This window comes from Mercenaria mercenaria, chromosome 2, assembly GCF_021730395.1.
Source record: "Mercenaria mercenaria strain notata chromosome 2, MADL_Memer_1, whole genome shotgun sequence".
Lineage (NCBI taxonomy): Eukaryota > Metazoa > Mollusca > Bivalvia > Venerida > Veneridae > Mercenaria > Mercenaria mercenaria.
In genome coordinates, this window is record NC_069362.1 from 117647019 (window position 1) to 117659797 (window position 12779).

Consider the following 12779-nt stretch of genomic DNA (forward strand, 5'->3'; position numbering starts at 1 on the left):
ATCAGGTGGTAAATCAAAATTCAACATGGCAGTACCACTGAGCATTTAGTGGTAAGTCAAAGATCAAGATTGGAATCCGGTTTCTTGGTGTTGTAACATAAAAAGATTATTGAAAGAGAAAGAGAGACAGAGTACCCATGCAGAAATTCCCAGGAATAAAGAAAATCCTGGGAAATATTCCTGGGAAATTCTCAGGAAACACCTGGTTCTGGGACCAGGAAAATACCAGTTGCGATATTGGAACAGGAATATTCCAGGATGACCTAGGAATATAAAATCCTGGTATCCATCCTGTAACCAGGAAAATCCTGGAATCTACCTGGTAGCCAGGAAAGTCCTGGAATCTACCTTGTAGCCAGGAAAATCCTGGAATCTATCTGGTAACCAAGAAAATCCTGGAATCTACCTGGTAGCCAGGAAAATTCAGGAATCTACCTGGTAACCAGGAAAATCCTGGAATTTACCTGGTAGCCAAGAAAGTCTTGGAACACCAGGATCCCAGGATCCCAGGAAAATCTAAGAAATCAGGATCCTGGGAAATTTCTTGATAAAAGATAAAATTACTTCTGTTTAAGTTCAAAATTTAATTAATAATAAATTATCGATAGTTTACACAACAAATAATTCATTTTTGGAGTTCTGTTGGCTTTAGGCAGCTTCAGAAGCACTGGAGTTATGTTTAGGAACTTCATTCCAACAATTTCTGAAAATGACAAAATAAATACATGTAAATAACAATCATAAATCACAAATCATTAATATAAAAATAATTAAAACAATATAAGATTATATTAAGTTACCTACTAAAATTGGAAAATCACACAAATTAATGGGAACCAATGTAAAGATACAAGGGTCATTCCTGTTGCTTTCAAGATCTTGACAGTCTTATAAGCAGCAATACGATTGTCCTAAAGATAGGTCAGTTTCAGGCAACCTAGCTTAAATGCAAGATAGCAGAAAGTATTGTAGCAGATATATCTTGGATATCATATTCCAATAGCTATCACATAGAAATGCAAAAAGGGAAATAATGAAAAATCAAAAGTACACAGTTTTTTTTAAATGTTTTCACCTTAAAGGGAGATAATTATAAAAATTTAGCTGGCTTTGTGTAATAGGCTTTTCTGGTTGCTTAAATGTGATTGTCCACCTTTAACACTAATTTGCAGTGTTTGCTAAAATACTTACCATATTGAAACATTATGTGATCTGTTTGATGATTCTTTCTGTGGTCCCAGTCAGTTCTGCAGTGTGGTCACTGACCATGATTCATGCATGTGTTTTAGGACATACTTCTGATTAACACATTGTTTCTGAAAAATATTTTTGTGACATAAGTGTTTGGACAGTCTTGTAAAGTCATAGAAATATAGCAATCACAGTACTAATTACCTTAAAATTCTACAAGAAAATTTTTATAATGCATTAAATTTCTAAAAGATAAAAATATATTGCTCACGATGCTTAAAGATGATTGTAATGGTAAAACAAAAAGAAGAAAAAAATGGGATTACTTTTTGAGCTTCAGCAGCCAAATACTTTATTGACCCTTAGATTATATGTTAAGGTATAGATTAATCATGTTATGATGATGCAACATATTAGCAAAATAGTATAAGTTGGCCCCTAATGAAACTTAATGTCTGTGCTATAATGTCTGTGCTATTGTTTGAGATGTTCAATAATAATGAAAAGAAGTTAGCAATCATATTTAAATGATTACCCTATCTAATTAATTCAGTCTTTAAATTTTAAAAACATGAGTTTTTTGCAAACTAAGAAATGATTTTTAGCTCACCAGAGCCAAAGGCTCAGGGTGAGCTATTAGGATCAGTCACCGTCTGGCGTCAGTCGTCCGTCCGTAAACTTTTACTTTAAATGACATCTCCTCATAAACCGCTAGGCCAATTTCATCCAAACTTCACAGGAATGTTCCTTGGGTGAAACTCTACAAAAATTGTTCAAAGAATTGAATTCCATGCAGAACTCTGGTTGCCATTGCAACCGAAAGGAAAGACTTTAAAAATCTTCTTCTCAAAAACCAGAAGCCCTAGAGCTTAGATATTTGGTGTGAAGCATTGCCTAGTGGACCTCTACCAAATTTGTTCAAATCATGACCCCGGGGTCAAAATTGACCCCGCCCCAGGTGTCACTTGATTTTACATAGGAAAATCTTAAAAAATTTCTCCTAAAAAACCAGAATCCCTAGAGCTTAGATATTTGACATGTAGCATTGCCTAATGGACCTCTATTAAAGTTGTTCAAATATTGACCCCGGGGTCAAAATTGACCCCGCCCCAAGGGTCACTTGATTTTACATAGGAAAATCTTCAAAAATTTTCTAAAAATAAACCAGAAGGCCTAGAGCTTAGATATTTGACATGCAGCATGCCTGCGGACCTCTACAAAATTTTTTCAAAACGTGACCCCTGGAGTCAAAATTGACCCCGCCCCAGGGGTCACTTGATTTTACATAGGAAAATCTTCAAAAATTTTCTAAAAATAAACCTAAAGGCCTAGAGCTTAGATATTTCACTTGTAGCATTGCCTAGTGGACCTCTACAAAATTTGTTCAAATCATGACCCCTGGGGTCAAAATTGATCCCGCCCCAGGGGTCACTTGATTTTACATAGGAAAATCTTCAAAAATTGTCTAAAAATAAACCAGAAGGCCTAGATCTTAGATATTTCACATGTAGCATTGCCTAGTAGACTTCTACAAAATTTGTTCAAATCATGACCCCCGGGATCAAATTGACCCCGTCCCATGGGGTTTCTTGATTGTACATAGAAAAATCTTCAAAATTTTCTAAAAATAAACCAGAAGGCCTAGAGCTTATATATTTGACATGTAGCATTGCCTAGTGGACCTCTACAAAAGTTGTTCAAATCATGACCCCCCAGGGTCAAATTGACCCAGCCCCAGGGGTTACTTGATTGTACATAGGGAAATCTTCATAAATTTGTTAAAAATAAACCAGAAGGCCTAGATCTTAGATATTTGATATGTAACATTGCCTAGTAGACTTCTACAAACTTTTTTTCAAATCATGACCCTCGGGGTAAAATTGGCCCTGCCCCAGGGGTTACTTGATTGTACATTGGAAAATCTTCCAAAAAATTTCGAAAAATCATCAGTTTGACATTTGAAACATGTAGCTCATATTACTCTGGTGAGTGATCCAGGGTCATCATGACCCTCTTGTTTCTAATTTACATTTGATGTTTCATTTCAATTTATTTGAATACCTGTTCCTGTATAAAAAAGAGGAAAGTGATAAATTAATGAAATTAAGAAACTTTTCCCATTGTTCTGACTTAAAACTTTTTTGCCAGTTTCTATTCCTTGCTATCAGGACTTAATTACTGGGAATTATATGATGACTACATTTCCAAGGTACCAGGAATTTGATATTAGTGTGTAGCTTACAAATCTGAAAAAAGAATTCTAGCTCCTCAGGTTTTCAAGGTATTTTATATGTTAATTTCCTAGGTCTCCCTGGTATTTTCATTATAACATTAAATTCCTGTTATTTTCTTGGTATTGTCCTGGTCCAAGATCCAAGGTCCAAAAAATCCCAAGGTCCTAGTTTTTCTTGAATACCAGGATTTTCATACCAAGATAGAAAAATTTCACAGGAAATTCTTTTACCTGGGAATAATTTCTACACGGGCAATCACTCCTCAAAAGAAAAGGGACAATGGATATAAGTTATAATACAAGTATGAGATTCCTGAACTACATGTGATTAAGAAGTATGATCTATTTAAAAAAAAAATAAATATCTGTAATCTTGTTAATAACCAGTGTCAGTGCAAACTGCACAAGCCACGTTAACGCAAACTGCTCAAGCCACGTTGGATGCAGTAGGTGTATAGAGTTAGTGCAGTGCTTGGTATGGTGGCTGATTTCTGTTGTTGGTATGGTGGCTGATTTCTGTTGTTGGTATGGTGGCTGATTTCTGTTGTTGGTATGGTTGCTGATTCTGTTGTTGGTATGGTGGCTGATTTCTGTTGTTGGTATGGTGGCTGATTTCTGTTGTGTTGGCGGGGAGAAAACATAACAACACAAAAATTCGACAAACACCTTATTTGTCAAATTTTCATGTTTTCGTGTTGGCGGGGTGAAAACATTACGCATTCTATGAGAAAGCTTGATGTTTTGAGGGCGCTGAGATGACAGTTATATCTGTTGGTTTGGCAAGAACACGAAAACTCGACAAAATAAGGTATTTTTTTGTGTTTTTTGTCAGCGGGTCAATGTCATGACAGCATGATTGCATGACGGATTTAGGGCCCTAACACAACATATTCATATCTGCCAACAAGAAAACTCAATAACTAATGTTTTGAAAGTGCTCTCTAAACGTGTTTTTGTGTAAAATGTGCCATGTTTTTTGTTGTCGTGTTTTCGCCTCACCAACACAACATGGCAGAAATCAGCCAAAGTAGAATGGTTACCAATTAAAACCTTCGACCACTGATACCTTTAAAATCTGATTACATTTTGTTTGTGAATAAAATGAAAGATTTTGGACACGTTCTGGGTATTTCTGAACAATTTTTAGCTCACATGAGCCAAAGGCTCATGGTGAGCTATTGTGACCGCTCAATGTCCGTCGTGCGTCGTGTGTCCGTCAACATTTTCTAAAAAAAATCTTGAAAACACCAAACTTCACAGGAATGATCTTTGGGTGGCCCCCTTTCAAAATTGTTCAAAGAATTTAATTCCATGCAGAACTCTGGTTGCCATGGCAACCGAAAGGAAAAAATTTAAAAATCTTCTTGTTCAAAACCACAGGGCCTAGGGCTTTGATATCTGGTGTGTAGCATCATCTAGTGCTCCTCTACCAAAATTATTCAGATTATCCTCCTAGGGTCAAATATGGCCCTGCCCCGGGGGTCACATGGTTCATATAGACTTATATAGGGAAAATTTTGATAATCTTCTTGTACAAAACCACATGGCCTAGGGCTTTGATATTTGATATGTAGCATCATCTAGTTGTCCTCTACCAAGAGTGTTCAAATTATCCCCCTAGAGTCAAATATGGCCCCGCCCCGGGGGTCACATGGTTTATATAGACTTACATAGGGAAAACTTTGAAAATCTTCTTGTACAAAACCACACGGCCTAGGGTTTTGATATTTGGTATGTAGCATCATCCAGTGGTCCTTTACCAAAATTGTTCAAATTATCCCTCTAGGGTGAAATATGGCCCTGCCTCGGGGGTCACATGGTTTATATAGACTTATATAGGGAAAACTTTGAAAATCTTCTTGTACAAAACCACATGGCCTAGGGCTTTGATATTTGGTATGTAGCATCATCTATTGGTCCTCTACCAAGATTGTTCAGATTATCCCCCTAGGATCAAATATGGCCTGCCCCGGGGGTCCAAAGTTTTACATAGACTTATATAGGGAAAAAAGTTTAAAAATCTTCTTATCTGAAACCACAACACTTAGACCTTTGATATTTGCTTTGTAACATTGTCTTATGGTCCTCAACCAAAATTGTTCAAATTGTACCCCTTGGGTGAAAAGAGGCCCTGCCCTGGGTTTTATAAAGACTTGTATAAGAAAAAGCTTGAAAAACTTCTTGTCTGAAACCATACGACCTAGGTTTTTGATATTTGGTATGATGCATTGTCTAGTAGTCCTCTACCAAAATTGTTCAAATTATGCCCCTTGGGTTAAAAGAGGCCCCGCCCTGGGGTCACTTAGTTATTATGTGAGTTATATAGGAAAAATACTTAAAAAATCATCTGATCCTATTTCCAAGACTGTTTAATTATAATTACCTGATGACCCCAAGTAATATGATGTCACTTGACTGTGACCTTGACCTACTGACCTACTTTCTTGTTTTTTAAGATACAGCCTTGAAATTTTGATGACATACACAGTTTTGCACACAAATCGTAAAACTGAATTTCATTGACCATGAATGTGACCTACTGATTTTCTTAATATTTTATCATCAGTTTGACATTTGAAACATGTAGCTCATATTACTCAGGTGAGCGATCCAGGGTCATCATGACCTTCTTGTTAGAATAACTGATACTTGAACCCATGTGTCCATTTAGACTGAAAGTATTTTTAGCTTGACTATTCAAAGTATATGGAGCTATCCATAGCATATCCCAGTGTCTGCGTCCGTTCTGCATCCACACCTTGATAAAAGTTTTGATGCAGTCTTTCGCTTTATCATTATAATTAGTAGATGGATTTGCTTCAAATTTAAAATAGTTATTTCTCATGGTCATCTACATCATAAGGCACAAGGGCCATAACTCACACAAATATTTAATGAATTATTCCCCCTTTTTACTTAGAATTTCGAGGTAACTCTGATCTTGTTTCTAAAATTTCTTTTTCAAGGTTTAATTATCCTCACTACACCCCCACTATCCCACACTTGTAAGACAAGTCACAAAAACGTCAACTTTCTGCACTAAATTTATCTGACATAGTAAATACAAATGAATTAGCCTGTTTATTAAAAACAAGGATGCGGTCAAATTGACAAGTCATGCACGATTGTTCACCTCACTACGAACCTATCATCACTTAGTTTTTGGTTGAGGGTTGTTTGTAAAATTTTGATATTTTTTTTTAAGAATAAGTTTATTCAGAGGTATGATTGTTATTTTTCTCTGTTTTGGCATTTGATTTAAAGGGAGTAAAACAAATTAAATTTGATGATAACTGTAATAGAAATAATAGATAAAAGATGAAAGTGAACCTTGTATTGTAAATTTAATTAAACATTCTCTTCTTGTGTATTTATAGGGATACATACAACTTTTGGAAAATCCACCAGTCACACCCACACTTGAAATTACTGCATCAACATTGTTCATGGGAAAATCAACATTATTTTCTTTCTATAAAAAATGCATATTGAATGATTTTTAGAAGTAATAATTAGTTTGTAAAATGACAGATGAAAGTTAATTTTGTGTTGTAAATTTAATTACATTTTATGCAAAAGTTATGCAAAAAGTAATAACTTACTAACTCAGGCACAAGTGATTCCTTTCCATGTAATTTACTTCGGAGAAGGACGAAGATCGTAAGTGTTACTACATTTTTTTTTTTTCAGGGAAATATTGGTATTGTTTAGAAGATGAAAAAATTTGTCATGTAGATTCTGACATTCCTGTAACACAAAAATGTAAGTCAACATTTATTAAAATAATATTTTTAATTTTTTTATGATGATAATTTATCATCAGTAAATGTAGAAAATTGATTAAATGTTAAATAAAAGAACATTTTATTATAGCTCCAGATACTAGTATCTGGGGGCTATACTGGATTTTGGTCTGTATGCCAGTCGGTCCGTCAGTTGGTCCATCTGTAAATGGAATTGTCCCGGCTATTAGTTGTGCATGTGCGAAGCGGGTTCCATTCGGATGGTGTTTCATGAAGTTATGGCCCTTTAATAATTTTTCTTTAAATGTATATATTGAAAAAAATTTGTCTGTGCTATTTCTCAGCAGTTATATGCTAGATTTCCATCAAACCTTGTAATAATATCAGTACCAGGTCTAGTTGTGCATGAGCGAAGCGGGTTCCATTTGGATGATTTTTCACTTAGTTATGGCCCTTTATTAATTTTTTCTTTATAATAATGTATATGGAAAAAATTTGTACGTGCTATTTCTCTGTCCATATATGCCAGACTTTTATCAAACCTTGTAATTATCATTGGTACCAAGTCAAGTTGTGCATATGCAAAGCACATTCATTTTGAATGATTTTTCACATAGTTGTGGCCCTATTAATATTAATTTTATTCTTCATATGTATATGGAAAAAATTTGTCTGCACTATTTCTCAGTCATTGTATGCCAGACCTTGTTATTGTTATCATCGGTACAAAATGTAGTTGTGCATGTGCAAAGAATGTTCCATTTGGATAATTTTAACGAAGTTATGGCCCTTTATTTGTTTCAGATATAAATAGAGTTACATTGGAAAAAACTTCAATAATTTTCTAACATATTTCATATGCTGTCAAGTATAACTAGTTGATGACCCTTAGTGATTACATGGTTCCTTGACCATGACCTACTTTCTTCTTTTCTTTGTTGCCATAAGATTTGGACCTTTTGTACAGTTTTGAACACACATCTGACTTTCAGTAACCTTGATTTTGACCTACTGACCTACTTTCTTCTTTTTAAGGTACAGCAATGAAATTTGGAGATTTAATACAGTTTTGCACAACATTTTTTTGTGCATCTTTGTACATTTTCTTCCTGTGCAATATACAAATGCAATGTATCATATTTTCAATACCGCTGTTCCTCTGACAATAAGCTGCTATTTTGGGTGAGTAAATCATTTTAACTGCCCATTTTTATATAGCAAAATAGCTCATTAGGTTAAATTCAAATACGGTACCATTAGTCAATCTGCCATATTCTGTCGTAGTGTCATAGAGAAAATGATGAACACTCAAATGAATCTGAATTTGTTTTTATACGAAAATGAAAAAAATCTGCTTTCCCAGAGTTTCAAATCCAAACAGCAAATGATCTGTTGAACAAATTATTAGTATGTGTCATTTTAGAGAAATTTATTTAATATTTAGAACTTGAAATTTTTTTAAAACGTTGAAGACCGTATTAAAAATCTTGTTATAGGTATGTATATAAACATGACATTATCATTGGGGAATAGTAGTACCAAAAAAAAAACAACAACAAAAAAACAACAACAAACAAACAAAAAAGAAGATACAAAAGTAATCATCTAGGGAAATTTTGGCATTTGAGCTGTTCAATATAAACCTTTTCATTATTAAACACAAGTGAACCAATTTTTGGTCAAGAAAATATTAACATTTTTAGTTACTGACAAATTATTGTAGAAACAGATGTGTTCATCAATATCAGTTATAAATAATAAACATATTGTTTTCCTAAATGATTAGTAGTTATTAAGTGAAGACTGACTTCATCCACTGACCCATGAAGAGTTGTTGTTGTTGTTTTTTCTAAAACTTAAATTCTTGTAATTAAGTAAATAAATGCAAAGTGATTTCAGACAGATATAGGTGATTCAGTGTTGAGTTATTTTATTTGTGAAATGTTGATGTGTATGGCAGATAAAATTTTATTTACCATTTAAATTAACATCAGACTATAATGAACAAGCCAATTTTGAAAAATAAACATAATAGAGTTTTCAGTTACTTAGGATTTTAGCTCAACTATTCGAAGAATAAGTAGAGCTATCCTACTCACCACGGTGCCGGCGACGGCGTCACACCTTGGTTAAGTTTTTCGTACCAGTCCACTTTTTGACAGTCTTTTTAGATAAAGCTTTGAAACTTTCAACACTTGTTTACCATCACTATGTCCAGTTGTAGGCAAGAGTACATAACTCTATCAAGGATTTTGGTTGAATTATGGCCCCTTTTAACTTAGAAATCCTGGTTAAGTTTTTCGTACCAGTTCTTATTTTGTGTAAAGTGTTTGTCATATGGCTTTGAAATTTTTATCACTTGTTTATTATAACAGTCTCTATCTGTAGGCAAAAGTACATAACTCTGTGAACTATTTTGACTGAATTATGGCCTTTTTTGGACTTGGAAATTGGTACAATTTGTGTACAAGTCCATGTTATGTCAAAACTATTTGACCTGTGGCTTTAAAAGTTTGCACAATTGTTCATCATCATGATTTATATCTGTAGGCAAGAGTACGTAACTCTGTCAACTATTTTGGCTGAAATATGGCCCTTTTTTGACTTGGAAATTGGTTCAGTTTTCGTACAAGTCCATATTTTGTTAGAACTACTAAATTTTTGACATGTGGCTTTGAAACTTTGAACACTTGTTTATCATCATGATTTCCATCTGTAGGCAAGAGTTCATAACTCTGTCAACTATTTTGGCTGAATTCTGGCCCATTTTGGACTTTGAAATTGGTTTAGTTTAAATACAAGCCAATGTTTTGTCAAAACTATTTGACATGTGGCTTTGAAACTTTAAACTCTTCTTTATCATCATGATTTCCATCTGTAGGCAAGAGTACATAACTCTGTCAACTGTTTTGGCTAAATTATGGCCCTTTTTGGACTTGGAAATCAGTGAAGTTTTTCATACCAGTCTATATTATGCCTAACCTGTTTGTCATATGGCTTTGAAACTTTGACCATTTGTTTACCTTCATAGTCTACTTACCTAGGACAAGGACTTGAGCTCAGTTATGGCCCTTTTCTGGACATAGAAATTAGTTAGGTTTGGCACACCAATCGATATTTTGTCTATTAAGTGTTTGATATATGACTTTGACACTTTGAACACTTGCTTACCAACATGGTCACACATTGCATTATAGTGCAAAATTTATCCAAATCCACAAATGCAGGTACATTGTTTGTCTTATCTGCTCCTTTCCTTTTGTCTGAAAATCTCAGGTAATATTTTGACCCTGTACTTCTATCAATGCTTCGAATAGTCGAGCTTACCTAGAGCTTTCATTTACTTAAAATTTTCAGTTATTTAGAGCTTTCAGTTACTTGGAGCTTTCATTTACTAGATATTTAGAGCTTTTAGTTACTTATGGTTTTCAGTTACTTAGAGCTTTCGGTTACTTAGACATTTCAGTTATTTAGAGCTTTCAGTTACCTGGAGCATTCATTTACTAGTTAATTACATGTAATGCTTTCAGATACTTGGAGTTGCTTGTTACTTGGAGTTTTCAGTTACTTACAGTTTTTAGTCACTTGGAGAATTCTTTTACTAGTTACTTAGAACTTTCAGTTACTTCCAGCAATTTTCAGTAACTTGGAATTTTCAGTTACTTGGAGGTTTTAGCTCACCAGAGCATGAAGTGCTCAAGGTAAGTTATTGTGACAGGTCATTGTCCAGCGTCGGGCATCGTCCGGCCTGCATCATCCGCCGTGCGTTGTCCAGCGTGCGCCGTCCGCCAACATTTGCCTTGTTAACCTTCTGTAGCCCAGTCTTTATGAAACTTGGTCAGAATGTTTCTAGGTCAAGTCTGAAACTGGGTCATGTGGGGTTAAAAGCTAGATCAGTTGCCAAATAAAAGGAAAATCTTGTTAACACTCTAGAGGCCACATTTATGACCCTATCTTCATGTAATTTGGTCAGAATGTTTATCTTGATGATCTTTAGGCCAAGTTTGAAACTGGGTCATGTGGGTTCAAAAACTAGGTCACTAGGCCAGATCAAAGGAAATTCTTGTTAACACTCTAGAGACTACATTTTAACTTTGAAACTCATGAGAACTGGTCAGAATGTTTGTCTTGATGACTTCTAGGTCAAGCTCGAATCTGGGTCGTATGGGGTCAAAAACTAGGTCGCCCAGTCAAATTAAAGGAAAAGCTTGCTAACACTCTAGAGGCCACATTTATGACCTATCTTCATGAAACTTGGTCAGAATGTTTATCTTGATGATATTAAGGCCAAGTTCGAAGCTGGGTCATTCTTAGTCAAAAATTAGGTCACCCGGTCAAATGAAAGAAAAACTTTGTGTGGGCTGCATTTTTCATCTGATGTGCATGAAACTTGGTCAGAATGTTCATCTCCATGCAGTTTCGAATGAGTTTTCATCTGGGTCAAGTGGGTTCAAAAACTAGGTCACCAGGTCAAATCAAGGAAAAAACTTGTTTTCACTCTAGGGGCCTCATTTTTGATTCAGTCTTCATAAAACTTGGTCAGAATGTTTTGTATCATGCAGTCTTGTATATTTTCGAATTTGGGTCATGTAGGGTCAAAAACTAGGTCACTTCATAAAGTCAAAGGAAAAGCTTGTTTACACTCTAGAGGCCACTTTTTTGCTCCAATCTTAGGGAACTTTGTCAGAATGTTTGTTTTTATGAAATCATGGATAGGTTCCTAACTGGGTCATGTTGGGTCAAAAACTAGGACACTAGGTCAAATCAAAGAACACTCTTGTTTACACTCGGGCCACATTTTTGCTCCAATCTTCATGAAACTTGGTCAGAGTATTTATCTACGTGAAAACTCGAATGAAATTGAAACTAGGTCATGTGGTGTCAAAAATTGGGTCACTAGGTCAAACATGTTTACACTGTTATGGTGTGTTACTCTGGTGAGCGACCAAGGGCCATCTTGGCCTGCTTGTTCAGTTTAACTTGGTGTTTTCAATCATTTTCAAGTTTTTAGTAACCTCAGTTTTCAGTTACTTGGAGTTTTTCAGTTACATAGAGCTTTAAGTTAAGTGGGACCCTTCATGTATTAATTACTTAGAGCTTTATATTAAATAGAGTTTTCAGTTACTTGGATTTCTTTTTTAGCTCCACTATTCAGAGAATAGGGGGGCTATTCTACTCGCCCGGGTGTCGGCGTCAGCGTGAGCTTTCTTGGTTAAAGTTTTTCGGCAACCTTTGTTTCCTTTGTTACTATTGTTTATATCTTACTGTAACTTCACATAAACATTGTCTAGCATACAAACAAAGTTTGTGCAGTGGCTGGGCCCATTATACCCAAGGTCAAGGTCACCAAGGTGTTATACTTAGGTTATTTTTAAGATTAAAGTTTCTCGGCAACCTTTGTTTTTCTGTCATATCTTTGTTACTATTGCTTATATCTTACTGTAACTTCACATAAACATTGTCCAGCATACAAACAAAGTATATGCAGGGGCTGGGCCCATTATACCCAAAGTCAAGATCACCAGGGTGTTATACTTTGGTTATTTCTAAGGTTAACGTTTCTCTGCAACCTGTGTTTTTCTGTCATATCTTTGTTACTATTGCTTATATCT

At 35.0% G+C, this 12779-nt stretch overlaps 1 protein-coding gene and 1 long non-coding RNA gene across 2 annotated transcripts in view; one reads left to right on the plus strand and one right to left on the minus strand.

The window, feature by feature from the left end:
• Positions 1-569: 569 nt before the first annotated feature.
• Positions 570-12779, minus strand: part of LOC128555392 (uncharacterized) — a 65258-nt gene continuing 53048 nt past the window's right edge. Inside the window, exons 2-3 of the long non-coding RNA XR_008370030.1 lie at positions 1192-1316; positions 570-703 (exon numbers count right to left, since the gene is read on the minus strand). This is a non-coding gene — a long non-coding RNA (uncharacterized LOC128555392). The remainder of the gene's footprint in view (positions 704-1191; positions 1317-12779) is intronic.
• The window catches only part of LOC123565048 (high-affinity choline transporter 1-like), a 121126-nt gene continuing 115468 nt past the window's right edge, over positions 7122-12779 (plus strand). The window contains exon 1 of the mRNA XM_045359049.2: positions 7122-7186. The gene's annotated coding sequence lies outside the window, so the exon portion shown is untranslated. The remainder of the gene's footprint in view (positions 7187-12779) is intronic.